Below are 23,805 nucleotides of genomic sequence, written 5' to 3' on the forward strand. Positions count from 1 at the left end.
GGATTCGGGACGTTACTATGTTTCCTTTCCGGATGATCGGTAGAGGAGCCCAGTTGGGGCGATCGGGGATCTATGCATTTGGGGTTGTCTTTATTTATGTTGGTTCCGTAGTCGGACCTTGATTGTATTCTGGATGATGTAATGCTTTATTTATGTATTGTGTGAAGTGGCGATTGTAAGCCAACTCTTTATCCCTTTCTTATTCAGTACATGGGATGTGTAAAGATTACCCCTCTTGCGACATGCCTACTATGCGGTTATGCCTCTAAGTCGTGCTCCGACACGTGGGAGATATAGCCGCATCATGGGTGTTACAAGTTGTAATCAGAGCCTTCCCCGACTTAGGAGCCCCCTGCTTGATCGAATCGCTAGCGTTGTTGAGTCTAGAAGAAAATGTTTTGAGTCTTATAGGATTATATATATCGGAGAGTAGGATTCTTTTTACTTCCCAGTCCCTTCGTCGCTCTGGTGAGGCCTCCTGACGTAGATTTTTGACTCTTCTCTTCTCAAATTTCATGATTTTTTTTAGGATCACGTGGGTATCTTGGAATCGTTCCGATGGTTTTGTGATGAGAACATTGTTCTTGGTTCCTCCTGACATTTAGGGGTTGTGGTAGTGTCCCGGGGAGTTGAGCTCCGAGGTGTTGTCATCACAATTTTATTGTTGCAGTTCTGGAATACCTGAGTTCGCCGACATCGAACATCTCCTTTATGCAGTTGTTGGTGAGATAACCTCGACGCCACCCAATACTGGGGCGGAAGTTCGGGAGTATTGCCATAACTCGTATAACAGATGCTTTTCGAAGGTTGAGGTAAATGATTTCCGAAGGTTTCTTGGTTATGTGTTGAAGGATGGATACAGCTGGATGTAGGATTTTCTAGTTTTGGGTGAGATATTATGCTTCCCGTGTATCCCCAACACCTGATTGCATAACCAGAAAGTTTTGGGAGTTTCATAGGTGGGAATTCATGTAGCTCTAGTATTTCTTCCTGCAGATATTTGGTTTGTGATTGGGTAATCCTTACCAATTATTTGCTCATATTCGTACCTTGTTGTTTTATTCATCTATCTCTATCTAAGTGGCTTCTCAACCTTATGGAAGTGTGATCATTTACTTTGGAATTCATTCATTCATTTTTTCGAATGTTAAGGCTATATGTTGCAATTTCGATCCATTGATTCAGCTTGAATATATGTCTTTCAAGATGCTAACGGATGTCAACCTCTTCAGGATGGCTCCTCCAACGCGTCAGAATCCGGAACCTCTGCCACCACCTCCACCTCCGGAGGCATGGCAAGCTGTCATGGCCTCCACCAACGCCAACACGCAGATGCTTTTGCAGCTCTTGCAAGAGCACAACCAAGGAAATCAAGGCCAAGGAAACAATCAACTCAGTTTGCTACCCTCAATCAGTTCCTCACAATCTAGCCGAAGTCCTTCAGTAACTATGTCGAGGCCACACACGCTGACGATTGGCTTGTGGATATCTGCAAACATTTTTGAGTGTAGTAATGTCAGTCCTGAGGACTTTGTCAGGTTTGCTTTGTTCCAACTCAAAGACCAAGCTGCTGAGTGGTATCAACAATACAAAGATTCCAGAGGAGGTCGTGTGATTACCTGGGATGATTTCCGCCGAGACTTCAAAGCTCACCACATTCCTCAAAGTGTTGCTGAGAGTAAGCGCGAGGAGTTCCGCAATCTGAAGCAAGGCAGCATGACTGTTTACCAATACAACATCCTATTTCAGAGGCTCGCTCACTTCGCCAAACAAGACGTCCCTGACGAGAAGAGCATGATTTATCAAATCAGAGGTGGCCTCAGAGAAGATCTGCAACTAGCTCTCGTGCTTTTTGAGCTGACCAAGTATGATGATTTCTACAACATGGCACTAAAGCAAGAAGCTGCTCAGCTCAAGTGCGATGCTTCTAAGAAGGGAGTCAGGGATGTAGCTTCTTCTTCTTCTTCAACTCAAATGGTAGCTAAGCAACAGAAGTTCTGGTTGCCTCATCCTTCTCCGTTCCGTCAGCCTTATCAGCAGAAGAGTAAAGGTGGCAATGGATCTTCCCACCCACCCAACCCAGGCTATCAGAACAAAGCTCTGTCTCATGCTCCAAGGTCAAGTGCTCCTTATCACCGTTCGCTCCCATAGGTTACTTGCAACAAGTGTCAGCAGAAAGGCCACAATGCGAACAAATGCTTCAACCAAAGGTGCCTTCCACCTCCTCCTCCTATGAGATCTGTCAGCAATGCAGTGGTCAAGCATAATTCCAAGTTTGCAAAGGTCAACATGATGAACGCAGCTCAGGCAGAGGACTCTTCAGAAGTAATCATGGGTAATCTTCCTGTTAATGATATTCCTGCAAAAGTCCTTTTTGATACTGGTGCATAGCATTCTTTCATTTCAAGACCTTTTGTGGCTATGCATGATTTGGTTACTCAAGTATTGCCGAGACCTTTGTCTATTGTTTCTCTGGCCCGACAAATGACTTCTCGAGTATTCGTTCCGGATTCTGTTGTCAAGATGGGTGACTATAAGTTTCTGTCCTCTCCAATTGTTCTTGGTGACTCGGATATTGATCTAATTCTCGGCATGGACTGGCTTTCTAAGCACAAGGCTCAGCTTGATTGCGCTGCCAGGCAGATTAAATTGACACACTCGTCTGAGGATGTGATCATCTATGCCACTCATGACGATACCATTCGACTGTTTTCTCTCAATGAGAAGGGCGAGTTGACTGCCATCTCTCAGATTCCAGTCGTTTGTGAATATCAAGACGTCTTTCCAGAAGAGCTTCTAGGAATTCCTCCTCACCGGCCAGTTGACTTCGTCATCGATCTTGAGCCTGGCACGGAACCTGTTTGCAAACGTCCTTACAAGCTTGGACCAGAAGAGTTGAAGGAGCTGAAGAAACAACTCGATGAACAAGAGCGTATGGGTCTGATCCGACCGAGTTCTTCTCCATGGGGTTGTGGTGTTCTTTTTGTCAAGAAGAAGGATGGAACGGAATGACTTTGTGTAGACTACCGCCCATTGAACAAGAAGACAATTAAGAACAAGTACCCACTTCCCAACATCAATGAGCTTTTCGAGCAACCTAAGGGTGCCCAAAAATTCTCCAAGGTTGACCTTCGTATGGGCTATCATCAGATTCGCATTCGTGAACAAGATATCCCCAAGACAGCATTCAGAACAAGCTATGGTTCTTATGAATATACTGTCATGTCATTCGGTCTTGTCAATGCTCCTCCAATGTTCTCTCGCATGATGAACTTCATCTTCAACCCTTACACAAATGATTTTGTCTTGGTGTATCTCGATGATATTTTGGTCTTTTCCAAGAACAAGGAGGATCATGCCAAGCATTTGAGATTGGTGCTGGACAAACTCAGAGAACATCAATTCTATGCGAAGTTTTCAAAGTGTGAGTTTTGGCTCGATGAGGTTCTCTACCTTGGCCATATCATCTCCGCCAAGGGCATTAATGTTAATCCTAAGAAAGTGTCTGCAATTGTGAATTGTGAACCGCCTCAAACTGTTAAGCAGCTCCGCAGTTTCCTTGGGCTTGCAAGCTATTGTCGAAGATTCATTGAGAATTTCTCTAAGATTGCAAAGCCGCTTTCCAACCTCCTCCAGAAGCATGTCAAGTATGTCTGGACGCCTGAATGTGACATCGCTTTCAACACCCTCAAAGAGAAGCTAGTCACAGCTCCAGTTCTGACTCGTCCTAATGAATCCAAACCATTCAAAGTTTTCTGTGATCCTTCCCTGCAAGGTCTCGGTGCTGTGTTAATGCAAGAGAAGAAAGTTGTGGCCTATACCTCTCGCCAGTTGAAGCCCAACGAAAAGAACTACCCCACTCATGACCTTGAGTTGGCGGAAGTTGTCCATGCTCTCTTAACATGGAGACATCTCTTGTTGGGAAGGAAAGTGGACATCTTCACTAATCGTAAGAGCCTCAAGTACATCTTCACTCAGCGCAACCTCAACCTCAGGCAGACTCATTGGGTCGAAATGATTCAAGAGTATAATCCGAGTATTGAATATACTCCAGGCAAGGCCAATGTCATTGCAGACACGTTGAGCAGGAACGCTTACTGCAACAGTTCGAGTCTCAATCCCTTCCAACCGGACCTTTGTGAAGCTTTCCGCAAACTTAATCTCCAAGTTGTTTCTCAATGATTTCTTTCCAACCTCCAAGTTTCTCCTACTTTGGAAGATCAAATCCGTGAGGCACAACTTCTTGATGCCATGGTGAAGAAGGGGAAAAATGGGATTGCCAAGAGCCAACCCAAGTACAAATGCTATAGCCTTGATGACAAAGATACTCTTTTCTTCGAGGATTGCATTGCGGTTCCTAAGGGTGTCGGGACCCCGATTCTAAGTCACACCGATCTAGCATGTAACACCTCATATGACTTTGCGGCCTCACGCACGGTATTCCCACAGGTGTCGCCTTACTATGGCCCGGGACCGTTTGCGCCTTTTGGCTCACGTATATGATAGTATCGCTAGCATACATATGACAGAGAACCCGGGCCGACATGACTAGTCGTGAACCCAAAGTGGCACTGACTTACAGGGACAGGCATACATGAAACAACATCGAGCATGTTGGTCATCGGCGTGTGAATCCGGGCTGTAGCAACTGGGCTAACAGGACTTCGGTGAACCGGGCTGTAGCAGGCTAGCAGGACTCTGGAAGTCACTACGTGACATTTCCTCGAAGGGATAGACACAGGAACGAAGTGAATCACATGCCGGCCAGTCTAAGTGTTCCGGAGCAGTAGTGCTGGGCTAGCAGGACTCCGGTGAACCAGGCTGCAGCAGACTACCATGACTCAGTGGAAGCACTAGACTACATTTCCCCATAAGAGAGGCTACCAAGGATAACAACTAGGTTGTCGGATCCCACACATAGCAATACACGTTACACGTACGCATAAAATGCAAGTATGTGCTGTACAACATGGCATCACAACATAACGCGAACTCATATAGATAAAGGCCCAGAAGAGCCACATAGCATTAATACAAACAGAGGTCACACGAGCCATTATTCAGAGCATACAAGCAACGGCAGCATTACATGTCTAAGTACAGACAACTACAAAAGAAAAGGGCTGAGAAGCCTGACTATCTACAAGTCCCTTCCAAGGGTACAAGATCATAGCTGAGGTAACAAGCTACTCATCGAAGTCCAAGCGATACTACTAGTGAGACAGATGTCTCTCCTGCGAAACATAATAAAGCAAACGTGAGTACAAAGGTACTCAAGAAGACTTACATTAGATCCTATCATACATGCATTAGTATCAAGAAGGTAATGTGGGGTTTAGTTGCAGCAAGCCAGCTTTGACTCAGTGGCTATCCTGTTCTACGACAACGAGAAACTTTTTTGAGGTGAGGCAGCGCACACGAGTCCACTAATCACCACATCAATACACTACTATGGATTCATCCTCGTCTCCTTACGAGAAGGCCATCCATAGCACTCACACTTGTCTTGAGCATTTTAGAGTATCCACTTTAAGTTGTCTATGTACCACGTAAGCATCCAAGAAGTCCATAACCGAGGACACGGCTATTCGAATAGATCATGATAACCCTGCAGGGGTGTACTTCTTCACACACGCTCTCACCACTTATCACCATGTACATGTCATGTATCTCGGCAACCTTCAAGCGGAAGCCTGGCGAGGGTGTCGGCCATGACCTGACTAACCACACAAGACTCTACTCCAGGTTTATCGCCTATTCGGGTTCCATCCGCAAGGAGATCTGGCTGGGGTTTCGCTCACGGCCCCAAACGATGTGTACAGGGTTCCCGAGCCCACCATCCGGGTGCCACTCGGTACACCGGGCCACGTGTGCCTAGTCTATCCCAAGTCCACCCTGCCGGGTGCCACTCGGTAGAAAAATAGCACTACCTACAAACACCAGAAACTATTTGCAACTCCTGGACAGAGATCAAGGCGGTTAATGAGTCGAGAGAGCTTGGAGCGCCCAGAGCCCAATGTGTGGTAGTAGCTAGTCATTGGACAACTTACATAGAACTCAGTTCTTAAGCACGGTTCCAGTGAGACAACCTACCATGTACTCCTACATGGCCTCTCACCGCTACCTTTGCCAAATCGTGTTCACACGCTTAACTCTCAGCACCAGAACATGTCGTACCACTCCAATTCATTCCAGATGAATCAGACCTAACACAACTCTAAGCAATAGCAAGCATGGCATGGTAGGAACACAACATGGCTCAAACAACTCCTACACATGCTAGTGGGTTTTAACTATTTACTATGGCAATGATAGGTCATGCAGAGGAATGGGTTCAACTACCGCAGCATAAAGTAGCAGTTGAATCATTGTTGTCCTAATGCAATAAAAGAGAGCAGGAGCGAGAGAGTAGGATTGTATCGGAATGAACAAGGGGGGTTGCTTGCCTGGTAGATCAACAGGGGTCACTGCTCCTCAAACAGGTACTCTGGACCACTCTCCGGAGCGAGACCTATCGAGAGGGAACGGTGTCGGAAATCAATACACAAGCATATGCAACAATATGATTCATGAACATGGCATGAAGATGTGAGGTTGTTTGAGTTAATGCATCTAGCACTTATTTGGTTGAAGTCCATTTCAACCAAGGGTTCAAATGCAACTCCAAATTAAGCTCTTAAATATGCCATTTATACGTTTTCATATATACAGCATGTATAGGTTGGTTTGTCATGCATGAAAATGGTACAGATGGATAGATTGAATTTTTCTGATCATTTTTCGTATATAAATTATTTCAATCTGAGCTACGGTTGAATTTCTATGTGTTTTTGAAGTTTATATCATTTTCTGGAATTTCCTGATTTATTTTAAACCAGAAAATGATATATTGCATCAGCATGATAGCACCAATGCATCAGCAGGTCAAAGGCGGCCGACCAGGTCAAACCTGACGTGCGGGGTCCACACGTCAGTGTCTGTGGCTAATCCTAAATTAGATTAAGCCTAAACTGGTTTAGTTAATGGGGTTGGGCCCACGCGCCAGTTACTCAGGGGTTTAGATGGTGATTAGCCTTAAGCTAATCACCTGACCCATGGGGTCCACCTGACGGGCCGGCGAGGTCAAAGGGTCAAACCCCACCGGCGTTTAGCCGCCGGATAGGCCGGCCGCGGCGGAGGGGCTTGGGATCGCGTTTTCGGTGACCATTTGGGCGGCGGAGACCACCCGCGCGAAGCCCAGGCTCGCGCGCATCCAGGGGAGGCGACGGGAGGACGCGGGGTGGCCGGAGCTCGCCGGAGCGGAGCTCGGGGCGGCGGTTGGAGTTTGGTCGGGTGTGCGCGCAGCGCTGCGGTGCACGGCAAGGGCTACGGTTGGCGGCGTGGGCTTGCTGGGGGGCTGCTGAGCATGTTGGCGTGCGCGGCCGCGAGCTGTGGTGGCCAGGACGACGACGGCGGCATGAACGGCGGTGAGGAGCTACAGCCATGGGGGCAGACGGGGCTAGAGGGCGCCGGAGGAGCAGAGGAGAGGGGGGTTCGACGGCAGGGCTCACAGCGGACTCGGGGATGTCGTCGGAGAGCTCGGGGAAGGCTGGAGTCGGCGGGGCGGCGATGGGGATCCACGGCGGCCGGACGCGAAGATGGCGATGACGACGGCTCCACGGGACGCTCCGGCTTGCGTGTCTCGGCGGAGAGCTTCAGAGCGAGGAGGCGGAGCTCGCGGACACGGAGAGAGGGCGAGGGGGAAGCGGTGGCTGCGGCGGCGACGAGCTACGGCGACGGCAGCGCTCGGCCGTGAGAGAAAAGCGAGGGGGAGGCGGCAGAGAAGGGGATCGACTCGGGGGGGAGTGAGAGGGGGTCGGGGGAGTACGCGGCGTCTCCAGGAGCCTCTCCCGCATCGGCGGAAGCAGGAGGTGGCGCAACGCGTGCGTGCGCGCAGCAACCACGTGCCCCTGGCCTCCTGGCGAGAGGTAGGGGGTGACTGGCGCGGCCAGCTAGCTGGGCCGGCCTGCTGGGCCGCCGGGCCAGGCCGGCTGCACAGTGCCAGGCCGCGGTAACCCAGGTAAGCTTTTCCTTTTTGTTTTCTTTTCTATTTTTCTGACATTTGTTTGGTTTAATAAAAATACTAAACCATTTTATTTTCTTATGCCAATTTTTTGCAGGGGCTAGTGGTATTATTCCAGAGCTCCTCAACTACTGGCATACTTTTTGGACAATATTATATATATATAATAATATATATCCAAAGCAAATAATTACTGCATTAATTCCAAAAGCCCAAAATAAATACTTATGAGCTCCTGAAAATGTTGGTTTGATTTTTATCTCTGTCCAAGATTTTCAGAGAGCAACATGAGCATTTTCTTGGACCCTTTTGGAGCAATTTTTTTATTTGGGTCATTTCCAGAATGATTTTGAGGGTTCCACAAATCCCCATTTCAAATTTCAATGTAATTTAAACATGATGCAAACATGAAGGCTAGCCTAGGTCATACCAGAACTAGGGATGTGACAACTCACCCCCACTCGGAAGAATCTCGTCCCGAGATTCAGGAGTCGGCGGAAAGAAAGTGGGGTACTCAAGTCGAAGACGATCTTCACGCTCCTAGGTAGCTTTCCTCTCGGAATGATGAGACCACTGAACCTTGAGAAACTTGATGTTATGACATCGAGTGACACGCTCTGCTTGATCAAGAATGCGAACATGGTACTCTCGATATGTGAGGTTATCTTGGAGATCAAGCGTTTCGTGGTCCACTCCGCGGATGGGATCCGAGAAGCAACGCCTGAGTTGAAAGACGTGGAAGACATCATGTACTCGAGAAAGATGTGGGGGTAGTTCCAACTGGTAGGAAACCTCTCCTCGTTTAGTGAGAATGCGAAAAGGACCAATGTAACGAGGAGCCAACTTGCCCTTGATACCGAAACGATGGGTACCCTTCAAAGGGGTAACCCGAAGGTAAGCTTTGTCGCCAACTTCATAAGCCACTTCCTTATGACTACGGTCATACTGGCTCTTTTGACGAGATTGGGCTGTTTTTAAATTCTCACGAATGATGCGAACTTGCTCTTCTGCCTCCTGGATCATATCCGGTCCAAAGAATTGTCTTTCACCGGTTTCTAACCAGTTCAAAGGTGTTCGACATCTTCGTCCATACAGAACCTCAAAAGGAGCTTTCTTGAGGCTGGATTGGTTGCTATTGTTATAAGCAAACTCGGCGAAGGGAAGGCACTTCTCCCAATCCATACCGAATGAGATAACACAAGCTCTAAGCATGTCTTCGAGAATTTGGTTGACCCTTTCCACCTGACCTCTTGATTGAGGGTGGAAAGCGGTACTGAAGGAAAGATGGGTGCCCATGGCAGTTTGGAAACTCTCCCAGAAATGAGAAGTGAAAAGACTACCACGGTCTGAATTGATCTCTAGTGGAACACCATGAAGTGACACTATTCGATAAATATATAAGTCAGCGAGCTGACTAGCAGTGATACTCTCTTGGACAGGTAGGAAGTGAGCCACTTTGGAAAGACGATCAATGACTACGAAGATAGCATTATTCCCTTTCTTGGTCCTGGGAAAGCCAGTGATGAAGTCCATACCAACTTTATCCCATTTCCACTCAGGAATAGCTAAAGGCTGAATGGAGCCAGCAGGTCTTTGATGCTCTGCCTTAACGCGACGACAAACGTCGTAGTTAGCAATAAACTGAGCAATTTCTCTCTTCATCCTAGTCCACCAGAACCTCTGGCATAGGTCCTGATACATCTTAGTGCTACCGGGATGAATCGTGAGAGGAGATTCATGCGCCTCCTTAAGAATCAGTTGTCGTAGATGTTGATTCTTGGGAACCACCCAGCGATTCTCAAAGAAAACAAAACCTCGATCATCTATGGAGAAACAACCACCAACTCCCTTGTCAATGTTTCTCTTGATCCGGGAAATTACCGTATCCTGCTTCTGAGTAGAGATGATCTGATCCACAAGAGTAGGTTTCGCCACCAAGGTAGAAAGGAATCCGTGAGGAGCAATGTGAAGGTTAAGCTTACATAATTCCTCATGGAGAAGTGGTTGGCCCTGCTGCAACATGAGATTGTTGCAATAGGACTTATGACTTGGCGCATCGGCCATGACATTGCCCTTGCCTAGGGTGTAGGTAATCCCTAAGTCATAATCTGAGATAAACTCCAACCAACGTCTTTGCCTAAGGTTCAAATCTGGTTGGGTGAAGATATACTTGAGACTCTGGTGATTGGTGTAAATCTCGCAATGCTTACCAAGAAGGTAGTCGCCAGGTCTTAAGTGCATAGACTACGGCTGCAAGCTCTAGATCATGTGTAGGATAATTCTCCTCATGTGGATGCAACTGTCGAGATGCATAGGCAATCACATGGCGATCTTGCATAAGAATGCAACCTAGTCCCTGTCGTGAGGCATCACAATATATACAAAGTCCTTAGTGAAATCCGGTGGCACAAGTCTGGGAGCAGAAGTCAGGCGTCTTTTCAGTTCTTGAAAACTATGCTCACACTGTGGGGACCACTCAAACTTTTTACCTTTCTTGAGAAGTTCCGTGAAAGGTTTGGACACTTTGGTGAAGTTCTCAATGAAGCGGCGACAATAACTGGCTAGGCCAAGGAAACTCCTAACTTGCTTAACCGTTTCAAGCGGAGTCCAATCAAGAACGGCTTGAACTCTCTCGGGATTGACAGCAATGCCCTTACTAGAGATCACGTGGCCTAGGTAGGTCACTTCTGGCAACCAAAATTCACACTTGGAGAACTTGGCATAAAGGCGGTGCTCTCTGAGTTTCTCTAACACAAGTCTAAGATGTTTGGCATGCTCTTCCTTGTTCTTCGAGTAAATAAGAATATCATCGAGGTAAACCACGACGAACTTATCTAAGTACTCCATGAAGATCGAGTTCATCAAGCGAGAGAATGTAGCTGGAGCATTGGTTAGAACAAAGGACATGATGGTGTACTCATACTGGCCATAACGAGTGACAAAAGCCGTCTTAGGAATGTCCCCATTTCTGATCTTGATTTGGTGGTATCCTAACCTCAAGTCCATATTTGAAAAGACTGAGGATCCAGCGAGCTGATCATACAGGTCGTTGATCCTGGAGAGCGGATACTTGTTCTTTATCGTGACCAAATTAAAGGGACGATAATCTACAACCATTCGGTCCGTGCCATCCTTCATCTTGATGAAGAGGACGGGGCAAGCCCAGGGAGAAGAACTAGGACGGATGAAACCCTTTTGCAAGGATTCATCGAGTTGTTTCTTAAGCTCGGCTAGCTCTAAGGGTGCCATCTTGTAAGGTCTCCTAGAAATTGGGGTGGTTCTTGGGATAAGATCTATGACAAACTCTACATCTCTGTCAGGTGGAATACCTGGCAGTTCCTCAGGAAAGACATCCAGAAAGTCACGGACTACTGGGATATCTTCAAGGTCTGGAAGAGGGCTGGCATTAAGAGAATAGAGTTGACGCTTTGCAACTCTGGTGGAGACAGTGACTATCTTGCCAGATGGGTGTGTAAGCTGAACAGACCTGGTGTAACAATCAATCTTGGCATAATGGGCTTTCATCCAGTCCATACCCAAGATGATGTTAATATCTGTAGACTTGAGGGCTATAAGTGATGCAAGGAATACAAGTCTGTCAACAAGGATTTCATTACCATGGCTTATTCCGGTCGTTTGCCATCTAGACCCTGGGGTTTGGATTTCAAATGGAGTTGGCATATCACAAAATGACATGTCGTGCAAATGAGCATAGCCTTCAGAGATGAAGGAGTGAGATGCTCCGATATCGAATAGAACCGAAGCTGGATGACAGTTGACAAGGAGTGTACCAAGAACGACATCCGGATCATCATGAGCATATTTAGCTGAGACGTGATGCACACATCCATGTTCAGTGGGAGCTGACTTAACACTGATCATCTTGCGTGATGGCTTACCACGGCCAACAGACTTCTCAGGCTGGGGTGGAGCATAGTTGATTTGAGAGTAGTCACGTGCATAGTGTCCTGGCTCTCCGCATGTGAAGCAAGTCCCTGAGGTAGGACGTGGACCCGCATTGACAAGCGGTCTACCAGTAAGCATGGGTGGAGCATGCAACTGAACTGGGTGATGCGCCACATAAAAGGGCCTCAGTGTATAACCGGGTGGAAGAGCGGAGTTCGGAACCCAAATCCGGCGCTTCTGAGAACTAGAACCAGAGGAATAACCCAAATCACGGGTGTGCTTACGAGACTCCTTGTAAGTGAGTTGAGCTGTCTCCGCATTAATGGCCTTGTTCACAAGAGCCTGGAATGTATTGCAATGATGCAAGTGGAGATCACGACGCAACTTGGGGTCGAGACCCTTCCGGAACCTAGCCTGCTTCTTGGCATCCGTGGACACCTCTTATGTAGCATAGCGGGCGAGGTTCTCAAACTCTCTACTATAAGCATCAACAACCATCTTATCTTGGGTGAAACTACAGAACTCTTCTCTCTTGCGGTCAATGAGAGCCTGCGGGATGTGATGCTCGCGAAAAGCCTCAGTGAAATCTCTCGAGGTGGGTATCTGGCCAGCTGGAAGCATAGCCTCATAGTTCTGCCACCAAAGACTAGCAGCACCTTCCAAGTGATATGCAGCATAGGTGACCTTGTCACCTTCAGCTACGTTCGCAGAACGCAGCTTGTGTGTGATACTACGGAGCCAGGCATCTGCATTGAGTGGTTCAATGGAATGATGGAAGGTAGGTGGTTTCAAACCAATGAATCATAGATGGTCGCTGACTCTTTGTGCTGATGGGAGGTGTTCTCCTCAATATGTGATAACAAGCGGTTAGACTCACGCTTGTTCCTCTCCATCTCCATCATGAACTCTGCCAATGAAGACTGGTCTGGAGGATCCTCATCCCTACCATCTCCGTGGTTCCGACTACGAGCAGCAGAACTTCGCTTAACTGACGACATCCTGAAGAACCTACCAAGGAAACAAGGATGGATTCAGCATCATCATAAGGATGTAGAACATAGTACAAGGAAAATACTATCTCTTGAACTCCTAGGACAATTTCGGCAGCATAACGGCAGTAAAATGCTCAAAATGAGACATCCTGCAAACGATGGGGTAGTACCATACTCAACATCATCACTCAAGGTTCTGAGATATTACTAAACAGACTACACCAGAAGTACTTGAAAACTGGAATATGACTGTGATCAACCAATCCTAAGAGACTACAAAGTAGTAACACGTGATCCTAATAGACGGAAGAGAAATCCTAGTTCCTTAACCCCGTAGGAAAGATAGGATGACTCAGATCAAAAGGCATGCGGAGAGCCTTACCTTCCCTTCCACAATCAATTCCCCTATATAGCTAAAGAATTTCTAGACCCAACTTTGACCAGGTTGGCTTGGTAATCCTATAGGCAGTAAGGCTCTGATACCAAAGCTGTCGGGACCCCGATTCTAAGTCACACCGATCTAGCATGTAACACCTCATATCACTTTGCGGCCTCACGCACGGTATTCCCACGGGTGTCGCCTTACTATGGCCCGGGACTGTTTGCGCCTTTTGGCTCACGTATATGATAGTATCGCTAGCATCCATATGACAGAGAACCCGAGCCAACATGACTAGTCGTGAACCCAAAGTGGCACTGACTTACAGGGATAGGCATACATGAAACAACATCGAGCATGTCGGTCATTAGCGTGTGAATCCGGGCTATAGCAACTGGGCTAACAGGACTCCGGTGAACCGAGCTGTAGGAGGCTAGCAGGACTCCGGAAGTCACTGCATGACATTTCCCCGAAGGGACAGACATAGGAACGAAGTGAATCACATGCCGACCATTCTAAGTGTTCCGGAGTAGTAGTGTTGGGCTAGCAGGACTCCGGTGAACCAGGCTGTAGCAGACTACCATGGCTCAGTGGAAGCACTATGTCCGATTCCGGCAGACCCTTGAGGTTCGAACACTGGGGTGCGCGCGCAGATTTCGCCTCCTACCTTCCTGCACCCCTCCGCCTTGCTAGGATCTGAACTATGGAAAGAACAACACAAGAGATGCAGGGTTTATACTGGTTCGGGCCACCGTTGTGGTGTAATACCCTACTCTAGTGTGTGGTGTGGGGGATTGCCTCTTGGCCTAATGATGATGAACAATACAAGGAAGAACAGCCTCGCGAGGGTCTGTTCTTAGCTGGGGCGATGACCTGATGGGAGGAGCTCAGTCACCTTTCTCTCTCTCTCTCTCTCTTTCTGATCTTCTCTATCCTTCCAACCCTCCGGCTCGGCTCTCTTCTCCGCCCCCTTGGCTCTGTGGGTGGCTGGTCCTATTTATAGAGGCGCTGGTCCTCTTCCCAAATATCGAGCGGGAAGGGAGCCAACAATGGCGGGCTAATTTGAAGGGGGATAGCTAGTATCAACTATCCTCACAAAAGTAGTCTTCGCCTGCGCAAAGCTCTGGTGATGACGCCGTCTTGGGCTCCACGGTGACCTCCGTCTCGTAGCCCTCATGGTCTTGGTCTCATTGCACCGAAACGGAAACCTTTGCCTGATGCCTCGGTACTCCGCGGCTGCGCTTGCCCCCTTTGCACCAAAGAGGAAGGGAGGACACTGCGCGGACTGGCCCCGCCTGGCGCACCTGGTCATCATGGCTTGCGTCACGGGCACCCCGTGAGGTACCCCGCCTTGATCTCTCCGCCTCCTCATGAGCCAGCCCGACGAGGCCGCGCTTGAGGAAGCTCCGCGTCGTCCGCCCCGCGAGGCTTGGCCCCTCACGAGGGTCTTGGGTTCGTGTTGGTGAAGATGGGCCGCGCTGGGCCCCCTTTGAGCCACGCCGCAGGCCGCAGGCAGGCAAGTCTGGGGACCCCCATTCCCAGAACACCGACAATAGCCCCTGGGCACAAGGCGCGCCTGGACTTGGCCGTGCAGGGAGGCGGAAGGGCAAGAGCGAAGCGCCGCGGGCCCTAACAGCCTGCGGCCTTGGGCACCGCGTGGCGGTTGGTTGGACATGGGCGTCTCCACTTCCCTATGGCGCCTCGGCAGCTGCACGGATTGGACAAGTCCCTGCATGCAAAGTGGGTCATGATTACCTACAATCATGGAGCTAGGCGGTTGGCCTTCGCCGGCCATAAGTACAGAACAGCGCGCGCCCTTCCAGTCCATCCCTCCTTGCTTCCCCTTCTTCCCAATCCTTGCTCCGTCTTACTGCGATGGCTCCGATCCGCCGGTTCTCGATGGTAGAGAAGGGAAAGGCTCCCCGAGGTTCCATAAGTGGCAGCGCTTCTGCCTACGAAGGAGGGTGACCGTGATGCATAGGCTTCTCCCGCCCGGTCGTCCCCGCGAGGCCTGGCTGAGCCAGTTGGGGCGAGCTCAGCTCCCACGGCCCAAGTGGCTCCCGAGGTGCTCTTGCCTGCCGCCACCACTTCAGCTGTCGGGGCGCGGCAGACTCCGCCTCAGGATGCTGTGGCCGCGCTGCCGTCTTCTCCTCCTACTCCACCGGCTGCTGTCTCTCCGACTCCTTCTGCCATTCTGGATCGTGCTGTTGCTGAGCTGGACCGACTGCGTCAGGATCTTCTTGGCGCCGACCCCCGCTTGGTGGCCGGGCGCTTGGAGCTGGCTTCAAGATGGGTTCGCTCCGATGCTTCGATTCGGGCGGCGCTGGTCCAGGCCTCGACGGCATGCGACGAGGAGAAGCAGGCCGTCCTTGAGGTGAAGGCTGCTCATGATGTAGCCCTGGGGGAGGTGGTCGACATCCGTGGTCGTTGCAAGGCGCTGGAGGGCGAACTGCAAGGTCTGCGGGAACAGCTCGCGAACGAGGTCCGCCTTCGCCAAGAGCAGGAAGAAGGCGCGAAGGCTCGCGAGGCGGCTCTCAAGGAGAGGGAGGTCAAGCTCAAGAAATTCCGCGACCGCCTAGGCGTGCTGGAGCAGGAGTTGGGGGCGAGGAAGGCCAAGCTGGACGACGAGGCCCTGGTTCTTGCCGAGGACCGCGTGGCCTTCACGGAGATGGAGGCGAGGGCTCGCTCCTCACCGAGGACGCTTTACGACAGCGGCATGGAGAGCCCACTGGCTGGCGCTGAGGACGGCCCCACCAAGCTGCTTCCCTTCCTGGTTCACGCTCTTGAAGATGTCGCCCTTGGCCTTGGCCCCGCGGCCGAGGCCGAGGCGCGTGTCCTGTCTTCTGCAGCAATGACGCGGGTCCTCACCCACATCTACCTTCGCGATCCCGGTGTCGACCTCGACAGCCTGCTGGAGCCAGTGAGCAGCCCTGTTAGGGAAGTTCCGGGCCTTCAGCACCAAGCCGAAGTAAGGCACTGCCGACCACACCGCTCCGTGAGGCGTACCCAATCCGCGCTGCTCCCTCACTGACAAGTGACTTCGTCACGGCTCCTATCCTGCCTTTAATTCCTGCACATGTATCATGCCTCGGAGAGGCGTTTAAACTTGCGTTTGGCATTGAGATAACAGTGTGGACTGTAATATTTGCTTTTGAATTCCTTGAAATTTGTGCTTTTCCTTCCTACTTGCTTATGTTCTACGCCGGCAGAGCCCGGCCCCACGCATGCCTCACCCAGCGTTGGTCCCGACTGGAAACCAGGACGGGGCCAAGGAGTGAGGGGCCACGTGACAAGTTAGGCTCCTGAGTCGCGATGCTCAGGAGTCCCCCTTGGCGCACGAACAGCAAGTAGGGAGGTGTGATGCGGGTGGATCTACCATTCTACGTCTGGAGAGCCCGGCCGCGCGCGTGCCTCACCCAGCGTTGGTTCCGACCGGAAACCAGGATGGGGCCACGGAGTGAGGGGCTACGCGACCAGTTAGGCTCCTGAGTTGCGATGCTCAGGAGTCCCCCTTGACGCTCAAACGACCTTCGTACCTTGGCTCCGCTCGGGGAGAGACGTGCGACGAACCAGGCCCGGGGGGACCTGGCTGGGCGGTGTGCGTCTGGGTGTGACCCAGGCGCAGCCCCTGTGCCCAGCCCCCTCGCGCGGCACTCCCGAGGGGAGGCGTTACGATGAGGCTAGACACTGAGCTCTGGGCTCCCTGAGGTTGGTGCGGCCCGGGGGGCGCCCTCAGTTGTTTATCACCAGCGCGGAGCATAGCGCTACCGTATGTGTACGGGCATAGCCGCTCCTCGGCAGTGTCGTCAGCCAGCGCGGAGCATGGTGCTTCCACTGGTACGTGGGAGGGGGCCCCCTCCGGGAGGAGCCCCCAGGGCGTGTACAGCCCCGCCCTGACACGTGGCTGGCACGGTAGGGCCTGGCGAGGTGTATCAGGGCACCCGTGAGCCAGCGCGGGACTCACGGGGCCCTACCTCTAGGCGGGTTGCGCCTGGCACTGGGCCTTATCTTGTGATGTGTCCCTGCAAATTTGGTTAGATGTCAGCACTCTACGTCCTCGGGTCTCGGCCCTCGAGCTAGTCTCAGCCATCGCTGGTATGCCAGGTCGAGATGCCATGGACAAGGCCAGAGGGTGAGGGCTGGAGAGCCAGTAAGAGCCCTGAGTCGCGATGCTCAGGTACCCCCCCTTTAACGTGCAAGTGGTCGGCATGGAGAAGAAGAGGTGTCGTGGACCGGCATCAAATAATCAAGCATGGTGGGTCTAACGCATAATCGGAAATAAACACAAACGGGATACATGCCGCTGGGCCTGGCCCGAGCGGCTTGGGGATCATGCGGCCCGAGGGGCGCCCCCAACAAGGTAAGCTAACAACATGGAATAAAAAGGGATACACGCCGCAGGGACGGACCCACGCGGCCTGGGATTAATGCAGCCCTGGGGGGGGGGCGCTCCCAGCTGGAAATAAAACTCGAAAGATGTCACCTGATGATGTTGAGGACGAAGGAGCGTTGGTGTAGCAGACTCGCCGGGCTGCGGAAGCCGATCCTCATGAGCCCCCAGGCCCAGGGGCCTCGGGAGGCTCCGGATGCACTGGCGGCTCCTCACGGGCCATCTCCATCCCTGCCAGGGCTGCGGAACGCCCTGCCTCTCGTGCCTCCGTGATGCCCCTCATGAGGCGCCGGTACGTGTCAGCCGCGTTCGGCAAGCCGTAAGGCATGCGAACGTAGCTGTGGGGTGGGCCTCCGCAGCGCCCCTCTCGCGAGGGCCAGAGGCGCTCCAGAGAGGCGACTCGGTTGAGCCCTGGTATGTCGACGCAGACGCGCAGCCCACCATCCTCGCCTGGATGGGGAGCCACTGCTGGTAGGCGGCGGCCGCCTTTCATGACTCTTGACTCCTGTAGCTCCTGAATGGCCTTGCTGACAAACTCCTAAGGGTCTGGGTCTCCTTGCCTTGCTCCTTCTTGAGGGAAACGTGCTTCGAAACACGCCTCCATGTGGTGCACAAGCGCTTCCCTTGTGACCCTAGCAAGGTCGGTGGCCCTCCAGGGGAGAGCCCCTGGGCCCTGCCTGAGGAGGGCGTTGGGCGCGCTTTCCCCCTGGGCAGGCGCGGGCCCAGAGGGGCCTGCCTCCTGAGTGGTCAGGTCGGACGATGTCTTCTTCTTCTTAGGGGCGGTCTCGGGAGGCCTCCTACTTCCACGATCCGGGTCTTCCAGTGACGCGGCTTGAAAGGCTCGTTCCAGGGAGCACACCACGTCCTTCTCTTCACATGGCACCATGATGACTCCGCCGCTTCCTGGCATCTTGAGGACGTTGTAGCCGTGGTGAGTTACGACCATGAACTTGGCCAGCGCTGGGTACCCAAGGATGGCATTGTAAGGCAGGCGAATGTGAGCGACGTCGAAGTCGATGAGCTCGGTGCGGTAGTTGTCGCGTGCCCCGAAGGTGACAGGAAGGCGGACCTGCCCAATCGGGACCGTGGAGCCATCGGTGATACCGGAGAAAGGCTTGGTTGGCTGAAGCTGGCTGTAGGGCACTTGGAGGTTGTTGAATGTTTCCACGGACAGGACGTTGAGCCCTGCACCGCCATCGATGAGGGTCTTGGTGACCACCACGTTGCTGATGATTGGGGAACAAAGCATCGGGAGAACTCCGGCTGTAGCCGCACACTTGAGCTGATCTGCTGAGCTGAACGTGATGGTGCACGCCGACCACTTGAGAGGGCGCGTGGCTTCGAGCCTGGGGAGGACTGCGTTCACTTCACGGGCGAACTGCTTGAAGATGCGCTGAGAGGCTGGGGCTTGTGCCCCACCCACGATGTAGGCAATCGCGCGCAGCTCCGAGAAGCCCCCAGCCCCCTCGTCCTGGTGGCGGTCCTCGTTTCTCCTTGGCTGCGGCGGCAGCGGTGGGAGGCCTGCGTTGCCTTGCGGGCGATCCTCGCGAGGCTGATCCCTCCAGTCTCCCTCGTGAGGCTGATCCCTCCAACCTCCCTCACGAGGCAGGTCTTGCCAGCGAACCTCGCGAGGTTGATCGCGCCACCCTTGGCGCGGGCCACGGTCTTCCCAGCATCCTGCGTTTCTTCCTCCCCCCCCCCCGGGCCGTAGCCCCGGTCACTGCGGTCAGGGCGACGGCCGATCCTTCCTTCTCGCACGGCTTGGAGCTCTTGACATTCGTTGGTGTTGTGGGTGTGGAGGTCGTGGTACACACAGTACCGGTTGCCCTTGGAAGGTTCGGGCTGATCTCTGCCCTGCTTAGTGTCTGGTTCTGCCGCGAGCACGGCAGCCCCCTTGTGCTTCACATCCTTAGCCTTGGGTTTCTTCTCTTCTGGGTCTGCAGCACGCAGCTCGAGGAGGGAGAGACGCCCTTCCTCGGCCCTGACGCACTTGGTTGCCAGGTTGAACAGTTCCAAGGAAGTGCACAGGTCTTCATGTATCGCCAGTTCCTCCTTCATCTTGACGTCGCGCATGCCGTCGGAGAAGGCCGAGATGATGGCCTCCTCAGTCACCTTGGGAATCTTGAGGCGCGCATTGTTGAAGCGCTAGATGTACTTCTGCAGGGTCTCCCCGGGCTGTTGCTTGATGCGGCGCATGTCGCTCACGGCGGGCGGCGGTCGCGAGTGCCTTGGAAGTTGGCGATGAAGCGGGTGCGCATCTCGTCCCAGGAGGAGATTGTGCCTGGAGCCAGGTTCAGGAGGCAGGTGCGGGCCCCGTCCTTGAGTGCCATGGGGAACCAGTTCGCCATGACCTTCTCGTCTCTGTTGGCAGCTTCGATGCCCAGCTCGTAGAGCTGGAGGAACTCCACAGGGTCAGTCGTGCCGTCGTAGCGAGGAGGCAAGACTGGCTTGAACTTGCCGGGCCACATGACGTTGCGTAGCTCGGCGGTGAAGGCGCGACAGCCTGCTGTGGCCACGGGAGGCCTTGGATGACGGGGAACTTGGTCTTGCATGTCCCCACGCATTGCAGCTGGGAGCAGCGCGGGGTCTTGACGCGCGGGAGTAGGAGCATGGTCGCGACGTGCTGGAGCAGGGAGCACCCGGGCAGCTTCCTGCGGGCGAGGGACTTCTTGACAGCTCTGCTCTTGCTGCGCTGGCGCCTGACGGAGCGGGTTCCGCCAAGGGGCCACATGCCTTGGAGCCATGGCGCCTTCCTGAGGAGGAGGCGGCCGGGGCACCGCCGGAGCTTCACTGCCCGCGCGGGGCGGGGTGCGGTGCAGCGGAATGGACGGCGCAGGAGAGCCCCCTGCGGCGCGGACGAGCTTGGTGACGCGGTCGAGCCATTCTTCGTAGACGTCGTCGACGGGACGGTAGCGCAGGAGCTCGTTCGCTGCGATGAGTGCAGCCCGAGCCTCCATGGGCGCGCGAAGCGCGCGGGACGAAGAACCAGCTGGGGTGAGCGAGGGAGTTGCGGTGTGGTCGTTTTGCCGCACTGACGGATGCTGGGACGATGCTTGCTGCTCATCCCCCGCCGGGCCGGTGGCGGCGTTGACGGCAGGTGACGGGGAACGGCGAGGACGCCCGCCGACAGGGGCCGTCTGGGTGACACGGGAAGCGAGCGCGGCCTGGCGCTCGGTGCGGGCCCGACGATTGTTAGACATGGGCGTGATGGTCGGAGGAGAACGGGGTGGTGGAAGACGAATCCCGGCGCACCCCTACCTGGCGCGCCAAATGTCGGATTCCGGGTTCCGGCAGACCCTTGAGGTTCGAACACTGGGGTGCGCGCGGAGATTTCGCCTCCTACCTTCCTGCACCCCTCCGCCTTGCTAGGATCTGAACTATGGAAAGAACAACACAAGAGACGCAGGGTTTATACTGGTTCGGACCACCGTTGTGGTGTAATACCCTACTCCAGTGTGTGGTGTGGTGGATTGCCTCTTGGGCTGATGATGATGAACAATACAAGGAAGAACAGCCTCGCGAGGGTCTGTTCTTAGCTGGGGCGATGAACTTCTAGGAGGAGCTCAGTCACCTTTCTCTCTCTCTCTCTCTCTCTCTCTCTCTCTCTCTCTCTTTCTGATCTTCTCTATCTTTCCAACCCTCCGGCTCGGCTCTCTTCTCCGCCTCCTTGGCTCTGTGGGTGGCTGGTCCTATTTATAGAGGCCCTGGTCCTCTTCCCAAATATCGAGCGGGAAGGGAGCCAACAATGGCGGGCTAATTTGAAGGGGGACAGCTAGTATCAACTATCCTGACAAAAGTAGTCTTCGCCTGCGCAAAGCTCTGGTGATGACGCCGTCTTGGGCTCCTCGGTGATCTCCGTCTCGTAGTCCTCCTGGTCTTGGTCTCGTTGCACCGAAACAGCAACCTTTTCCTGATGCCTCGGTACTCCGCGGCTGCGCTTGCCCCCTTTGAACCAAAGAGGAAGGGAGGACACTGCGCGGGCTGGCACCCGCCTGGCGCCCCCGGTCGTCATGGCTTGCGTCACGGGCACCCCGTGAGGTACCCCGCCTTGATCTCTCCACCTCCTCGTGAGCCAGCCTGACGAGGCCGCGCCTGAGGAAGCTCCGCGTCGTCCGCCCCGCGAGGCTTGGCCCCTCGCGAGGGTCTTGGGTTCGTGTTGGTGAAGATGGGCCGCGCTGGGACCCCCTTTGAGCCACCCCGCAGGCCGCAGGCAGGCAAGTCTGGGGACCGCCATTCCCAGAACGCCGACACACTAGACTACATTTCCCCATAAGAGAGGCTACCAAGGATAATAACTAGGTTGTCGGATCCCACACATAGCAATACACGTTACACGTACGCATAACATGCAAGTATGTTCTGTACAACATGGCATCACAACATAACACGAACTCATATAGATAAAGGCCCAGAAGAGCCACATAGCATTAATACAAACAGAGGTCACATGACCCATCATTCAGAGCATACAAGCAATGGAAGCATTACATGTCTGAGTATAGACAACTACAAAAGAAAATGGCTGAGAAGCCTGACTATCTACAAGTCCCTTCCAAGGGTACAAGATCGTAGCTGAGGTAACAAGCTACTCGTCGAAGTCCAAGCGGTACTACTAGTGAGACAGATGTCTCACCTGCAAAACATAATAAAGCAAACGTGAGTACAAAGGTACTCAGCAAGACTTACAGCAGATCCTATCATACATGCATTAGTATCAAGAAGGTAATGTGGGGTTTAGTTGCAGCAAGCCAGCTTTGACTCAGTGGCTATCCTGTTCTACGACAACGAGAAACTTCTTTGAGGTGAGGCAGCGCACACGAGTCCACTAATCACCACATCAATACACTAATATGGATTCATCCTCGTCTCCTTACGAGAAGGCCATCCATAGCACTCACACTTGTCTTGAGCATTTTAGAGTATCCACTTTAACTTGTCTATGTACCACGTAAGCATCCAAGAAGTCCATAACCGAGGACACGGCTATTCGAATAGATCATGGTAACCCTGCAGGGGTGTACTTCTTCACACACGCTCTCACCACTTATCACCATGTACACGTCATGTATCTCGGCAACCTTCAAGCGGAAGCCTGGCGAGGATGTCGGTCACGACCTGACTAAGCACACAAGACTCTAGTCCAGGTTTATCGCCTATTCGGGTTCCATTCGCAAGGAGATCCGGCCGGGGTTTCACTCACGGCCCCAAATGATGTGCACAGGGTTCCCGAGCCCACCATCCGGGTGCCACTCGGTACACTGGGCCACGTGTGCCTAGTCTGTCACAAGTCCACCCTGCCGGGTGCCACTCGGTAGAAAAATAGCATTACCTACAAACACCAGAAACTATTTGCAACTCCTGGACAGACATCAAGGCGGTTAATAAGCCAAGGGAGCTTGGAGCGCCCAGAGCCCAATGTGTGGTAGTAGCTAGTCATTGGACAACTTACACAGAACTCAGTTCTTAAGGACGGTTCCTGTTGAGGATATCACTACTAGGCGTAAACCGGCCTATCTGGGCCGGGTTAACTTCTTCAGTAGTTAACTATGTTGAAACCCAAGAAGGCAGATGAGGGCTCAAGGCCCATAGTCGGTTCAAGGCCTGTAGCCGTAAATCGGTGTTGGTATGTAACTTGTATTCTAAGTTAGGAATAAGTAGAGACCAAACCGGACACCTCTATGAGCCGGTATTGGGAATCTGTGAACCGACGGGCGTCACCCGTGTATATAAGGGGACGACCCGGCGGTGGTTCAGACAGGAGACAACAACTCGAGACATAGGCGAAGCTTGTTTGCTCCCTATTCATCAAAACCCCATCAATCCCATCACAACTAGACGTAGGCTTTTACCTTCATCGAAGGGGCCGAACTAGTATGAACTCTCTTGCGTCCCTGTGTCCGCTTTAACCCCTTCAAGCTAACCCGTCGCGATGGCTCCATGACTAAGTCCTTTCTATAGGACATCTGCCGTGACAAAACCACGACAGTTGGCGCCCACTGTGGGGCTATCGCACGATGGTTTCAAGTTCTTGGAGGGCAGCTTTGAAGGACTCAAGGGCTACGCTGTGGGCCGGATG

Source organism: Triticum urartu, chromosome 5A (assembly GCF_056163025.1).
Source record: "Triticum urartu cultivar PI428250 chromosome 5A, HENAU_Tu73, whole genome shotgun sequence".
Taxonomy (NCBI): domain Eukaryota; kingdom Viridiplantae; phylum Streptophyta; class Magnoliopsida; order Poales; family Poaceae; genus Triticum; species Triticum urartu.